This window comes from Ahaetulla prasina, chromosome 4, assembly GCF_028640845.1.
Source record: "Ahaetulla prasina isolate Xishuangbanna chromosome 4, ASM2864084v1, whole genome shotgun sequence".
Taxonomy (NCBI): Eukaryota; Metazoa; Chordata; class Lepidosauria; order Squamata; family Colubridae; genus Ahaetulla; species Ahaetulla prasina.
The window spans coordinates 10,146,892-10,162,573 of record NC_080542.1 but is presented as its reverse complement, the minus strand read 5'-3'; the positions used below and the strand labels follow the sequence as shown (position 1 = coordinate 10,162,573).

General features: G+C 41.0%; 2 pseudogenes; both read left to right on the top strand.

Moving 5' to 3' along the window:
• The first annotated feature begins 10,800 nt into the window (after window positions 1-10,800).
• On the top strand, window positions 10,801-11,744 carry LOC131197876 (olfactory receptor 6X1-like; annotated as a pseudogene).
• Window positions 11,745-11,931: 187 nt separating this feature from the next.
• LOC131197875 (olfactory receptor 6X1-like) lies at window positions 11,932-13,534 on the top strand (annotated as a pseudogene).
• Window positions 13,535-15,682: the final 2,148 nt, after the last annotated feature.

Here is a 15,682-nt window from a genome sequence, read left to right as displayed (position 1 = left end):
AACTGCAAACCATGGTATACGAAACGTTTGCTAGACCAATTCTTGAATACAGCTAATCTGTTTGGAACCCACACTGCATATCAGACATTAATACAATCAAACGAATCCACAGATATTTCATGAGAACAATCCTCCACTCCTCTATTTACAACAGAATACCTTATGCCACAGAGGAGTAAAGAAGGAAGAAAGTAGGTAGGCAGGTGGGTAGGTAGGAAAGAAGGGAGGGAGAAGAAAGGATAGGAGGAGAAGAAGAAGGAGAAGATAGAGGGTTAGAAAGGATGGTAGTGAGAAGTGGGAAAGAGGTGGGGAAGTAGGAAAGCGAGGAGAAGGATGGTGGGGAAAGTTGAAGAAGGATGAGAAGGGAAGAAAGGATTAAGGGAGGGAGTGGCGGTCGAGCAGCCTTGATTGAGTATAATTTGAGTATAGGATTGATTGTTGGATAAGTGATTGTATTGTACACTGGTCAAATTGTGGGAATTATTATGGAAAATAAAAATTTTGCCCTAAAAAAAAAAAGAATACCTTATGCCACCAGGCTTGAAATTTTGGGCTTAGACAATTTAGAACTACACTACCTTCAGTCTGAGCTAAGGGTAGCACATAAAATTATCTGCTACAATGTCCTACCTGTCAAGGACTACTTCAGCTTCAACCACAAAAATACACGAGCAAACAATAGATACAAACTTAAGGTAAACCACTCCAAACTCGATTGTAGAAAATACGACTTCAGCAACAGGGTGGTTAATGCTTGGAATGTACTACCAGACTCTGTGGTCTCATCCAAAACCCCCAAAACTTTAACCTTAGACTGTCAACCTCACTCCATTCCGAAGAGGTCTGTAAGGGGCGTGCGTAAGCGTACCAGCGTGCCTTTTGTCCATGTCCTAATGTTCCTTTTTATTTGTATCCATTTCATGTATTCTTAATTATGTTTATACTTATATCTGTTACCTATTACATGCTTGATGAAATACATATATAAATAATAAAATAAAACACAAATGCTTTTTCTTGAGGGTTTTAAAAAAAACACCTAAATGATTTAATTTTCTTGGATTAGAACTCAGGGGCAACGGGGTGGGGTTGGGGAAGAGAGAAGTGTGTGGGGGACAAAAAAGTCAAGATGGAAGCTACAATCATGTGGTAAAAACTGCACATTTGGAACAGATGTGACCTGATGACCCATCCACCCATCCACCCTCCCACCCACTCACCCATCTATCTAACATCTATCATCTATCATCTATCATCTATCAACTATCATCTATCTATCTATCTATCTATCTATCTATCTATCTATCTATCTATCAATCATTCTATCTATCATTCTATCTATTCATCCATCCACCCACCCTCCCTCCCACCCACCCATCTATCATCTATCATCTATCATCTATCATCTATCATCTATCATCTATCATCTATCATCTATCATCTATCATAATCTATCATCTATCAAAATCTATCATCTATCATCTATCTATCCATCCATCCATCCACCCACCCACCCACCCACCCACCCAACCACCCAACCACCCAACTACCCAACCACCCAACCACTCATCTATAATCTATCTATCTATCTACCTATCTACCTATCTACCTATCTATCTATCCATCCATCCATCCATCCATCCATCCATCCATCCATCCATCCATCCATCCATCCATCCATCCATCCACCCAAGCACCCAAGCACCCAAGCAACCAACCAACCAACCAACCACCCGTCTGTCTGTCTGTCTGTCTGTCTGTCTGTCTGTCTGTCTGTCTGTCTGTCTGTCTATCTATCTATCTATCTACCTACCTACCTACCTACCTACCTACCTACTTATCTATCTATCTATCTATCTATCTATCTATCTATCTATCTATCATCTATCTATCTATCCACCCAACCACCCAACCACCCATCTATCATCTATCTATCTATCTATCTATCTATCTATCTATCTATCTATCTATCTATCTATCTATCTATCTATCTATCTATCTATCTGAGGGATATCTTACAGCTACATCATTCATTCCAAATCCATTTCATCTAGAGTTATTGGGATTTCAAAGCTATTTTTGGGGGGGGGGGGGCACCAAGTTCCAGACAATGACATTATATAAATTTTAGCTTTTTTAACTTTGAGGGGGGAAAGTAAGGCACGAACCTGCAGTTAACGCAATAGTTTCCCACCCTGTGGGAATTTTAAGAACTTATTTCTCCAAAGAAAAGATTTTAATCAGAAACGATATTTGTTCTTTAAAAAGAAAGAGTAAGAAACATCTGTCCACTAAGTCCCATCACAAGGAAGAGCCAGATGGGGTTCTCAGTTTCAAGGAAAGAAGCAACGTTTTAGATTTTAAGTTTCAGTCCAAGTACAGATATCTAAAAATGAGAATTCACGCTGAAACAGTTCGCGTAGGGCCAGATGTGTTTTACAGGAACAGTAATGTTTTGAGTTCAGCCCTTCAGGAATATGTGATATTTTGTTCATTACTCCAGATCCTTTGACTCTTTGTTCATAATTTTTAAGCAGTGATCTCTAATACATTATGGCATAATTTACAACAAACTAAAGCATCCTACCTGTGTGTTTTTTATGTCTGTGAATGTATGTGTGAATATACTTATATACATAAACAGGAATAGACTCACACACACACACACACACACACACACACACACACACACACACACCATATGCACAAACACACAACACTGCATATTAAAAAAGAGCAAAAAGAGTCTGAGAGATGAAAGCATAATTATATATATGTGTGTGTGTGTAGGTCTTTGGTTATTCGGGTTTTCTCCCACGTTAAATTGGAAGTGTCTTGGCGATGTTTCGACGAAGTCTCATTCATCATCTTCAGGCTTCAGCTTCGTGCTTCTTGAAGCACGAAGCTGAAGCCTGAAGATGACGAATGAGACTTCGTCGAAACGTCGCCAAGACACTTCCAATTTTACGCAGGAGAAAACCCAAATAACCAAAGACCTACATACAAACACCCGCAAAAACCTCAGAAAACACACACACACACACACACACACACACACACACACATATGCAATGGGTTTCCTTGCTTTTTTTCAGTCTATATAATTTTAGGGTCCTGTATTTTATTCATGTCCACCCAGTCTCATTCCTAGACCACCAATGAAGAAAATATTCATTTCCAGGTCAAATGAGCAAGTTTCATCTTAAATCAAACAGTGCAAGAATGTTGGCCTTCTCACATTCTGATTTTATCACTGAATTCCCATTTTTTTCTGCAGGCCCTTCTCAGAATTCACCAATCACTGAGAAAGGAACCTTCATTACGTGTTAGAGACTTGATTAAACATTACAATTGAATCCTTGGTGCCGCGTAACGGGGTGAGCTCCCACTACTTGTCACGGCTTTTGCCAATCTAGCAGTTCGAAAGCACGTAAAAAATGCAACTAGAAAAATTGGGACCACCTTTGGTGAGAAGGTAACAGTGTTTCTGTGCACCTTTGGCATTTAGTCATGCCAGCCACATGACCACGGAGACGTCTTCAGACAGTGCTGGCTCTTCGGCTTTGAAACGGAGATGAGCACCGCCCCCTACAGTCAGGAACAACTAGCACATATGTTTGAGGGGAACCTTTACTTTACCTTTAGGTAAATAAGAAAGGTATATGGATAATTATTCCATTTTACAAGCATTAGACCACCACTGAAAGAGGAATTTTGCTCATTAAGTACTGTGGTCATTAAATGAATCATCATGGGACCCGACCCAATTTTATGAACATTTTAACTTGGTTGTTAAGTGAGTCACATGGTCATTAAGCAAATCCATTGAGTTTGCTTGCTGAAAGCCATCTAGGAAGGTCATAAATTATGATCAGGTGACTGCAAGACACCGTAACCTTCACAAATGTAAGCCAGTTGCCAAGTACCCAAATTCGGATTACATGATAGCGTAGAGTGCTGGCCACAACTTTAAGAACAAGTTACAGTTAGGGTTACTCAATTTCTCAGCATTATTAAAACTTTGAACCATCCAAGATATACAGGTAGTCCTTGATTTATGACCATCAATTTAAACTTATGGGCATAAGTCAAGGTTTATCCGTGGATATTAAAACCCCTTTTAACTGCAAAACCCTACAAAAGTAGTTCTACGTAGTGTAAGAATATAGAAAAATTGATGGCCCACAGTCTGAATAAATAAAGACTGTATTTTAATTCACTGCCACAAGTACCTGCCGGTTGCCAAACACTCAGATTTGGTCCCCACATTATAAAATATGGTTTTATAATACTGCGGGATCCTGCCTCTCCTAGAAGAATGAAATATTTTGGGAAATATTAAAAAAGCAGAATATTACATTTCCCCAAATGAGAAATAGGGAAACATACGCTTAAAGAATGAAAGCAGACTCAGTCTTTCTTAGTAGCCTTGACCCTAGCAAATATTTTGTGCTCATTAAGAAAGACTGGGCCAGCCTATCTACAAAACAAAAGATCTTCAGCTCCAGGGTGATGGGATTAAGAAGAACAGGACATGATCCTTTAGGACATAATAGGGTTAACCCACTACCATTTAGCACAGGGGTGTCAAACTCAAGGCCCAGGGGCCAGATTTGGCCTTCAGAGTGCTTAGATCTGGCCCATGGGGCTGCCCTGGAAACAGCGAAGGACCGGCCTGCAGTGCCTCTGCCAGTGAAAAAGTAGCTCAGGATAGCTGTGTGCATCCCCCCCTGAGCGCCGTTTTCACGGGCAGAGGGTTGCAGGAGGCCATCGCAGCTGAAAATGGAGCTTGAGAGCTCATTTTTGCTGGCAGAGCCCTTGGGCCATCACAGGCGCTCCCGGCAGGAGTGACGTTGAATTGGCCACGCCCACCCTGGGCACACCCACCCTGGGCCCCCATGGTCATACACAACACTGATGTGGTCCACAATGAAATTGAGTTTGACATCCTTGATTTAGCAGAAGACACAGAGCTCACTACATTGCACATGTCGTGTCCCCCTCCCCCTCCGACTGGGTCTAGGAAGTCCGTATCAAGCATGGCAATGAAGCCTCTGCAGCTTTTCAAAGTCCTTCGAGGCTTCTCAGGGCAGGCAGGAGTCCAAGTTGTGACTTCAGCAAACTAGATGAGACTTTGCTTGACTCAAGGTTGGAATGCCAAAAGCAGGTCCTTTATATAGGATGTGAGGTGTGGCTCCATGACTCAGAATTTATCCAGGCCTGCCCCTCCCTTCCTTTTGCTGGCGTCGCCTTTCAGATCTCCAGAAGCGAGGATCCTCCCACCCTGAATTCTCTTAGCTGGATCTGCTGTTGGTAATTCTAGCATGTGGCTGGCTTCCTGCTCACACGCAGTAGGAGTGAGGTTTATCAGGTTTGTTTGTTCATACCTGGAATCTTCTCCGGGCATGGGGCCAGGGCTGGGGGCTGGAGGCACGACAAGCCGTTCATTTTCATTATCAGACTCAGAGTCTGAGGAGTCTGGGGAGGGGCCTGTAGACGGGAGGGGCCCAGCTGAGGAGAGGAGGGAGGACGAGGCACAACAGCACAATCTTCTAAGGGCATTTCAGATATTGTACAACCCCCCCTAGCAGCATCTCTGAAACTTATACAAATCCACAAACTCATCAAACCAATTGGTCAGCTGCCCAGAACCACAACCCAGGTGGTTCTGCTTCATCAATGAAACCCATCTTTCCAGATCAGCTTCCATGTTTTCAGAGTCTTTCTCCCAGCTTGGAACTGAACCAGATGGATATTTCTCCCAAAAATATGGTGACCATATATTATAAAAATGATGTTGAGGCTCTAGAAAGAGTACAGAGAACAAAATGAAATTCAATGGTGAAAAAAAGTGAGGTTCTACATTTAGGCAAGAAAAACCAAAATGCACAGGTACAGTACATGTAATACCTTGCTCAATAGTAGTAACTGTGAGAGGGATCGAGTGGACAACCATTAAAATATGATCCAGCAGTGTGCAGCAGCTGCCAAAAAAACCAACACAGTTCTAGGCTGTGTAAATAGAGGGATAGAATCAAGATCACGTGAAATGTTAATACCACTTTATAATGCTTTGGTAAGGCCACACTTGGAATACTGCATCCAGTTTTGGCTGCCATGAGGTGAAAAAGATATGGAGACTCTAGAAAGAGTGCAGAGAAGAGCAACAAAGAAGATTAGGGGACTGGAGGCTAAAACATATGAAGAACGGTTGCAGGAATTCGGTATGCCTAGTTTAATGAAAAGAAGGACGTGGGGAGACATGATAGCAGTGTTCCAATATCTCAGGGGTTGCCACAAAGAAGAGGGAGTCAAACTATTCTCCAAAGCACCTGAGGGTACAACAAGAAGCAATGGGTGGAAACTAATCAAGTAGAGAAGCAACCTAGAACTAAGGAGAAATTTCCTGACAGTGAGAACAATCAATAAGTGGAACAACTTGCCTCCAGAAGTTGTGAATGCTCCAACACTGGGAATTTTTAAGAAGAGATTGGACAACCATTTGTCTGAAGTGGTGTAGGGTTTCCTGCCTGAGCAGGGGGTTGGACTAGAAGACCTCCAAGGTCCCTTCCAACTCTGTTATTCTAAGAGCAAATAAGATGATTAAAGGCCTGGAGACTAAAACATATGAAGAACAGTTGCAGGATTTGGGTTTGGCTAATCTAGAGAAAAGAAGGACTAGGGGGGACATGATAGTGGTATTCCAATATTTGATGGTCTGCCACAAAGAAGAGGAGTTCAACTTATTTTTCAAAGCTCCAGAAGGCAAGACAAGAAGCAATGAATGGAAACTAATCAAGGAGAGAACAAACCTAGAATTAAGGAGAAATTTCCTGACAGTGAGAACAATTAATCAATGGAATAGTTTATCTCCAGAAGTTGTGGGCGCTCCAACCCTGGAGGTTTTTAAGAAGAGATTGGACAACCGTTTGTCTGAAATGGTATAGGCAGGGATCTGCAAACTTGGCTCTTTTAAGACTTGTGGACTTCAACTCCCAGCTTTGCTGGCTGAGGAACTCTGGGAGTTGAAGTCCACAAGTCTTAAAAGAGCCAAGTTTGTAGACTCCCAGTATAGGGTTTCCTGCCTGAGCAGGGGGTTGAAGTAGAAGAACTCCAAGGTCCCTTCCAATACTGTCATACTGTATTCTGTAAATTTTGATCATGCGGCCATGAGGATGAGGATGAGGAGGCCATGACCATATCTCAAGTAATTGTGTTCTCTTTGCTGATGATGTCAAACTATTTAACATCACAGACAATACTTCTATTATTCAAAACGACCTTGATCATCTAACCGCTTGGTCTAAAAATTGGCAGCTCCAAATTTCAACCAGCAAATGCTCAGTCTTACATATAGGAAAAAAGAACCCAAAAACTAAGTACACACTAGATGGACATTACCTTACAGATGACCCCCATCCCATTAAAGACCTTGGAGTTTTCATGTCAAATGATCTAAGTGCCAAAGCCCACTGCAATTACATAGCAAAAAAAGCTCTAAGAGTTGTAAACCTAATCTTGCGCAGTTTCTTTTCCAAAAACACCACACTATTAACCAGAGCATATAAAACATTTGCTAGACCAATTCTAGAATACAGCTCGTCTGTTTGGAACCCTCACCACATCTCTGACATCAATACAATTGAACGTGTCCAGAAATATTTTAAAAGAAGAGTTCTCCATTCCTCTGAAAACAATAGAATACCCTATCCCACCAGACTTGAAATCCTAGGCTTAGAAAACTTGGAACTCCGTCGCCTTTGACAAGACCTAAGTTTAACTCACAGAATCATCTATTGTAATGTCCTTCCGGTTAAAGACTACTTCAGCTTTAATTGTAATAATACTAGAGCAACTAATAGATTTAAACTTAATGTCAACCGCTTTAATCTAGATTGCAGAAAATATGACTTCTGTAACAGAATCATCAGTGCTTGGAATACTTTACCTGACTCTGTGGTCTCTTCCCATAATCCTAAAAGCTTTATCCAAAAACTTTCTACTATTGACCTCACCCCATTCCTAAGAGGACTATAAGGGGTGTGCATAAGAGCACAAACGTGCCTACCATTCCTGTCCTATTGTTTTTCTTTTCTTCTTTCTATATATATGCTTATACCTCCTTATATTTACCCATATATGTTTATATACTATATAATCTTTTGTATGATTCCTACATATATTGTTGTGACAAAATAAATAAATAAATAAATAAATAAATGCTGCAGCAGTCATAAGTGTGAGGACCCATCATGTCAGTTTTTTCACTGTCATCGTAACTTGGATCGGTCACTAAACCGATGGCTGTAAATTGAGGATTAACTGCACTTTCGTTGGGTGTAAGAGCTGTGAGAGTCGATAAAAGTTAAGTAGAGTCAATTAGAAAGCCACATAGCCATTGAAACACTGGGATTTAAAAAGATCCAGATGGTGTTTTCAGGTTCACTTGAAATGTGGAGTTTCGGTACAAATGCCGAGATTTGAAAGTGAGAATTTGGACCAACCATCAATTCCCGAAACTTTTCACACAGAGACAGGTGTGTGGATATACAGGAACCACAAAACTTTTAAATTTAGCCCATTGGCTAAAATGAATCATTTTATTTATAGTATAACTTCTGAATCTACGCCAGAGCTTCAGGGAGGTCTGATTTTTGGGGAAACACAGTAGAAGATGACAAATCTTGGAGCAAAGGTTAATATTTGATCCAAATATTATATCAGGTTCATGCCATAGTGATTCAAAATATTATTTTCTTAGCATCATGTCTGGATTCACATGGGAAATTCGAAACAGACCCCCCTGGAGAGGTTCTCTCGAGTGTCTATGAAAAATCACGCCATAACTTCTCATTTCTATGATCTAATTTCCAGAAAAGGCTTTAAATACTGGTAAAACTTTTTTTTTTTTAACCAGAATGGATAAAATATTTCTTTGAAAGCCATTGAAACCTGAAAATCCTGCCTGAAAATGTAACATCTCCACTGAGAACTTGTAAAAAATGTTTTTATTATTTTGTTATGACTGCTGTGAGTTGGGAATCTATTTAGCAGGTGACCATTGCTGTTTTTCTTGTCTCAGTTGGAAACGGAGAACAATCTCAGTCTCTCTCACTTTTGTGGATCTTAATCATAATAACAGAGTTGGAAAGGACCTTGGAGGTCTTCTAGTCCAACCCTCTGCCCAGGCAGGAAACCCTACACCATCTCAAACAAATGGTTATCCAACATCTTCTTAAAAATTTCCAGTGTTTACAACTTCAGCAGGCAAGTTGTTCCACTTATTGATTGTTCTAACTGTCAGGAAATTTCTCCTTAGTTCTAAGTTGCTTCTTTCCTTGATCAGTTTCCACCCATTGCTTCTTGTTCTACCCTCAGGTGCTTTGGAGAATAGCTTGACTCCCTCTTCTTTGTGGCAACCCCTGAGATATTGGAACACTGCTATCATGTCACCCCTGGTCCTTCTTTTCATTAAACTAGACATACCCAGTTCACGCAACCATTCTTCATATATTTTAGCCTCCAGTCCCCTAATCATCTTTGTTGCTCTTCTCTGCACTCTTTCTAGAGTTTCAACATCTTTTTTACATCGTGGCGACCAAAACTGAATGCAATATTTCAAGTGTGGCCTTACCAAGGCATTATAAAGTGGTATTAACACTTCACGTGATCTTGATTCTATCCCTCTGTTTATGCGGCCTAGAACTGTGTTGGCTTTTTTGGCAGGTGCTGCACACTGCTGACTCATGTCTAAATGGTTGTCCACTAGGACTCCAAGATCCCTCTCACAGTTACTACTATTGAGCAAGGTACCACATATATGGTACCTGTGCATTTTGGTTTTTTTGCCTAAATGTAGAACCTTACTTTTTTCACTGTTGAATTTCATTTTGTTAGATAGTGTCCAAAGTTCATGTCTGTCAATCTTCACTTCTTACTCCTAAGAATGTTGGGTATCTATCTACAGAAGATGTAAAAGCTGGAAGGATGAATAAGGCTTTAAATGAAAGACCTGGAATTCCAATAAATTAAGTCTTGGCACTTATCATTCTAAATGTACTAATATGTTTTTTATTATTATTTTTTTAACATATAAAAATTCCATTTTCAATTAAACAGTGTGTTCTCTGGGTACACATAGTTTTGAAAAATATTAATCATGGTGTTTACAACGATGTTCATTACATTAATATCAATTCTATAATAATAGAAATAATAACCATAATATTTACTTTTTTATCTTTCCAAACCTCCCTTGTTTCATTGATCTTTTTCTTATATATCCATGTTTCTAACTTCTTTTTTTGTTAGCTAACTATTGATAAAATAAACCCCATGTCAAAAAATATTCAGTTTGTTCCTTTTCCTTAACTGTAAGTGTTAATCTAATCATTTCTGCACATTCTAATATTTTTTAATCACATTTTCATCTGTAGGAAACTCTCTACTTTTCCACTGTTGCACAAATACAATTCTGGCTGCAGTTAATACCTGTAAGATCAAATATGTATTCCCCTTATTATATTTATCCGGTAGAATACCCAACAAAAATATTTCTGGCTTTTAATTGATATGTTGCTTGATCATTTTTTCCCAACTATGTATGTATTTTTTCCAGTATTTTGGGGCATGTCCACCACATATGATAGTACGAACCAGGTATCTGATGGCATTTCCATAAATGTACTAGTATGTTTTATGTGTTCCAAACACAACAGTATTTCATGAAAACTGTGTTTCGAAATGTGCTTAAAGAGTGACTCAGTGAAGACTCCGCATTTTCTCTTTTTATAGGACAACATGAATCTGACCAATTGTACAAGACTGGTAGAGTTTATCCTAGTCGGATTGCCAAGTGTCGGGCGAATGGAAAGTGTGATGCATGCAGGCATCTTTCTGATCTACCTCCTGTGTTTGATGGGCAATGGGCTCATCATTGTCATGGTCATTGTGGACCGCCATCTCCAGAAGCCCATGTATTTCTTCCTTAGCAACCTCTCGTGCATTGACATTGGACACACCACAGCCTTTATTCCCAAACTGCTGGTCAACTATCTCTCTGCAAAGAATTCCATCTGTTTCTACTGCTGCATAACACAACTTTCTTCTACTTCTTCTTTGGCATTACAGAATTTTTCATCATCACGTTGATATCCTTGGACAGGTTCCTAGCCATTTGCCATCCTTTGAGATACGCCACTATCATGACTTCTGGCGTTTGCTTTAAGCTGTCCATGGCAGCCTGGCTTGTTGTTTTTTTCTACATGGTTTGTCAGGTCATCCTGGTTGCTAACCTACCCTACTGCGCCTCCAACATCATCAATCATTTCTTTTGCGATGTTGGACCTGTTTTAAAAATTGCAGGAGGAGATTCACATCACATTGAAGCCCTGGGCTTCCTTATTACTGTACTGGTGGTGATGTCCTCACTGCTTTTCACCCTCATTTCTGACGTCTTCATCATCTTCACCATTCTCCGAATGTCTTCATCAACCAGACAGCAGAGGGCCTTTTCTACGTGTGCTTCCCATTTGGTGGTGGTCTGCATTTTGTACGGGTCAATCTTTTTTGTCTATTTAAGACCTACTATCAAGAACTCTTCCTTCAACATAATCCGGTCTGTTTCTGTGGTCCATACTACGGTTGCTCCAGTGCTCAATCCTTTCATTTACACTATTAGGAACAATGAAGTGAGAGAAGCAATTTGGAAAGCATTAAGAAGAAAAGCCACCAGCTTTCCCTAAAATCTAAACCTAGACCTGTTTGAAGAAGCAATCCTATTCTTCAAGAAGAGGAGCGAGTGAACTATCCATCGACAATGTTTTACAACAACTTTAACAGTTTAACAGAATTGGAAGGGGCCTTGTAGGTCACCTAGTCTTACCATTTCTGACAAATGGCAGTCCAATCTCTTCTTGAAAGCCTCCAGTGATGAAGCTCCCCCATCTTCCAAAGGCAAGTTGTTCCATTGGATGATTGTTCTCACTGTCAGGAAATTTCTCCTTATTTCTTGATTGAATCTCTCCTTGATGAGTTTCCATCCATTATTCCTTGTCTGGACTTCAGGTGCCTTGACCCCCTCCTTTCTGTGACAGTCCCTCAGATATTGGAACTGTTGTGTCTTGCCCGCTCTCACAGCAGCCGGGGCCTTCTTATCTGCTCCCGAACACGGAGGAATGTATGCCTCCCAGCCCCAGTCCTGGCTCCATGCCCAGACAAGCTGAAGAGAAGGGGGCACCTCCCAGTCCCAGCCCTGGCTCCATGCCCAAGCAGGCTGCAGAGGAGGGAGCATCCCCCGGTCCCAGCCCTGGCTCCATGCCCAGGCAAACGGAGCAGCTAGACCCCTCCCCCTCCTCCACAGCATGTGAGCCTGAGGAAAGTTTATTTCCAGCAGCTGCTGATTGGACTGACCCTTGCATCAGAAGACTGGATAGACGGAGGCAACAGAAGGAAGGGAGGGGCAGGCCTTAATGAGTGCTGAGTCATGGAGCCACACCCCACGGCCTATATAAAGGATCTGCTTTCTGGCAGTCTCTGAGTCAGGCAAAGTCGAACTTATCTTGCTGAAGTCACTTTCTGGTCTCCTGCCTGCTCTGAGGACTTTGCTAGGACTTTGGGCAGAGCTGCAGAGGCAAGCCTGATTCGGATTTCCCTGACCCGGCCATCAGCGGAGGAGTGGGACATGACAGGGACACTGCTATCATGTCTCCCCTGGTCCTTCTCTTCACTAGATTAGCCATGCCCAGTTCCTACAACTGTTCTTTTAGTATGTTTTAGTTTCCAGTTCCCTAATCATTCTGGTTGTTCTTCACCACACTTTTTCTAGAGAACATCTTTTTTTACAGTGTGGTGACCAAAACTGGATGCAGTATTCTAGGTGTGGTTTTATAGAGTGATATTAGTACCTCACTTGATCATGATTGTTATTTGCCATCCTTTGAGCTATTTGCCAGCCTTTGAGATACGCCACCATCATGACTTCGGGGGTCTGCCTCAAACTGACCATTGGAGCCTGGTTTGGTGGTTTTGTCTCCATAGTTTGTCAAGTAGTGATCATTGCCAACCTACCTTACTGCGCCTCCAACGTTATCAATCATTTCTTTTGTGATGTTGGACCGGTGTTGAAGATTTCAGGAGGAGATATGCACGTTATTGAAACCCTCGGTTTCCTAGTTTCTGTGGTGGTGATAATGTCCTCCTTGCTTTTCACCCTCGTTTCTTGCCTCTTCATCATCTTCACCATTCTTTGAATGCCTACAACCTCCAGACAATAGAGGGCTTTTTCTACATGTGCGTCCCATCTGATTGTAGTCTTCATTTTGTACGGCTCCGTCTTTTTTGTCTACCTAAGGCCAACAGTCAAGTACTCTTCCTTCAGGGTAATGAAGGTTGTCTCCGTTGTCTACACGATGATCACCCCGGTACTCAATCTTTCATCTATACCATTAGGAACAATGAAGTGAAAGAGGCTGTTCAGAAAATGATAGCAAGAAAGATCTCAGCTCTCCCCTGTGTTAAAAGGAATGAGAACTGATTCCATTTTCAAGATTTCCTGAAGATGAAACAAAACCTAAAATCTAAACTCTAAGTTTATTTATTAGTTTTGTCAAATACATATTAAATTATATATATATATATATATATATATATATATATATATATATATATATATATATATATATATATATATATATATATATATATATATGCATGAATTGAGCATATAAAATGAATACAACTAAATGGAACATTAGGACAGGGACGCTAGGCATGCTGGTACTCTTATGCATGCCCCTTACGGACCTCTTAGGAATGGGGTGCGGTCAACAGTAGACCTGGGTTGACTCAGCCTTCCATCCTTTATAGGGTAGGTAAAATGAGGACCCAGATTGTTGGGGGGGGCAATAAGTTATAACTCATATTTTGCATCTGTCTTTACACAAAAGGAAAAAACAATCCAACCTATCAAAAACAGCACTACAAAAAACAGATTAGAAACACAAGTTAAAATAGGGAAGAAAATGGTAAGTGAACGGTCCTGGTGATTTGAACTAGACGAGTTCAAATCACCAGGACCGGATGGATTACACCCCAAGGTTCTGAAGGAATTGGCAGACGTGATCTCAGAACCACTGAACTATATCTTTCAAAGATCCTGGAGTACAGGGGAGCTGCCAGAGGACTGGAAAAGAGCTGATGTAGTTCCCATCTTCAAAAAAGGAAAAAAAACAGACCCAGGAAACTATAGACCTATCAGCCTGACCTCAATACCGGGGAAGATTCTAGAAAAGATAATCAAGCAACGAATCACCAAACACCTAGAAGCAAACAAAGTAATGACCAAAAGCCAACATGGGTTTGTCAAAAACAGATCATGCCAGACTAATCTTATTGCATTCTTTGACAAAATGACAAAATTAGTAGACCAGAGGAATGCTGTCGATATAATTTACTTGGACTTCAGTAAAGCATTTGATAAAGTAGACCATAACCTACTACTAGATAAAGTAGAAAAATGTGGGTTAGACAGCACCACCACCAGATGGATTCGTAACTGGCTGACCAACCGCACTCAACGTGTAGTCCTCAACGGAACTACATCCACATGGAGGGAAGTATGCAGTGGAGTACCCCAAGGCTCTGTTTTAGGCCCAGTACTCTTCAACATCTTCATCAATGACTTGGACGAGGGGATAGATGGGGAACTCATCAAATTTGCAGATGACACCAAGCTGGCAGGAATAGCCAACACTCCAGAAGATAGGCTCAAATTACAGAAAGATCTTGACAGACTTGAACATTGGGTGCTATCTAACAAAATGAAATTCAACAGTGAAAAAAGTAAGATTCTACATTTAGGCAAAAAAAACAAAATGCACCGGTACCGTATATGTGGTACCTTGCTCAATAGTAGTACCTGTGAGAGGGATCTTGGAGTCCTAGTGGATAACCATTTAGATATGAGCCAGCAGTGCAGCAGCTGCTAAAAAGTCAACACAGTTCTGGGCTGCATAAACAGAGGATAAAATCAAGATCACGTGAAGTGTTAGTGCCACTTTATAATGCCTTGGTAAGGCCACACTTGGAATATTGCATCCAGTTTTGGTCTCCACGATGTAAAAAAGATGTTGAGACTCTAGAAAGAGTGCAGAGAAGAGCAACAAAGATGATTAGAGGACTGGAGGCTAAAACATATGAAGAACGGTTGCAGGAACTGGGTATGTCTAGTTTAATAAAAAGAAGGACTAGGGGAGACATGATAGCTGTGTTCCAATATCTCAGGGGTTGCCACAAAGAAGTGGGAGTCGGGCTGTTCTCCAAAGCACCTGAGGGTAGAACAAGAAGCAATGGGTGGAAACTGATCAAAGAAAGAAGCAACTTAGAACTAAGGAGAAATTTCCTGACAGTTAGAACAATTAATAAGTGGAACGACTTGCCTGCAGAAGTTGTGAATGCTCCAACACTGGAAATTTTTAAGAAAATGTTGGATAACCATCTGACTGAGATGGTGTAGGGTTCCTGCCTAGGCAGGGGGTTGGACTAGAAGGCCTCCAAGGTCCCTTCCAACTCTGTTGTTATGTTATGTTATGTTAAGTTGACTTTGTATATAAATATACAAATAGAATGAGACTATTGCCTTATACAATGTAAGCCGCCCTGAGTCTTCGGAGAAGGGCGGGAT